This window comes from Lycium ferocissimum, chromosome 5 (assembly GCF_029784015.1).
Source record: "Lycium ferocissimum isolate CSIRO_LF1 chromosome 5, AGI_CSIRO_Lferr_CH_V1, whole genome shotgun sequence".
NCBI classification, from domain to species: domain Eukaryota; kingdom Viridiplantae; phylum Streptophyta; class Magnoliopsida; order Solanales; family Solanaceae; genus Lycium; species Lycium ferocissimum.
In genome coordinates, this window is record NC_081346.1 from 31,655,026 (window position 1) to 31,655,776 (window position 751).

Below are 751 nucleotides of genomic sequence, written 5' to 3' on the forward strand. Positions count from 1 at the left end.
TTGTATAAGAGCTTCTAAATTTTTGCAACAATCGTTGTCGTTTTCGGTGAAATTTCTTGTAGTTTATGCAACAGCTATTGTAGTTGCTAACATAATTACAACAGATTATGTAGTTGTTGCAACTTCTATACTAATTGTTGTTAAATACGTAGTATGAATAAATTGCAACAGATTTGTGAGTTGTAGCAAGAAGTGTACTCAAGTATCTTATTTGTTGCAATAACTCACTGATCCGTTGGATTAGAACCAAATCAACGGAACCCAAAAATCGGACTCCAACAGTTAGTTCTTTGCAACAAGTGTATTACCCGTTGCAACAAGTAATATACTTGTTGCAACAACTACTAATATCTGTGGACATCTTGATTTGTCTTTGGATTAAACGAGAACTCAAAAAAGCTGAGCCGACTCCAACGCATTAGTTAGTTGTTGCAACAAGGATAGTACTTATTGCAACAGGTAATCCACTTGTTGCAACACCTGATTCATCTGTTCCAACAAGTCATTAAGTTATTGTATTTTGTTACTATACTGTCATGACCTTTTTTTTTAAAAACAAAATATATTCAGGTAGCATTAATGGGGGACTCAATAACAATAGGTGTTGATTGCCATGGCGAATGGATTGAGAAGAACAATCGATATATTTGGCGATGGAAGGTGATAACAACATGGTTAGCGGAACACTTTAGAATTGAAAATTAGAAAGGGGGAAGGATTGATTCTTGAGAAAGAAGAACACAAGTTCAAG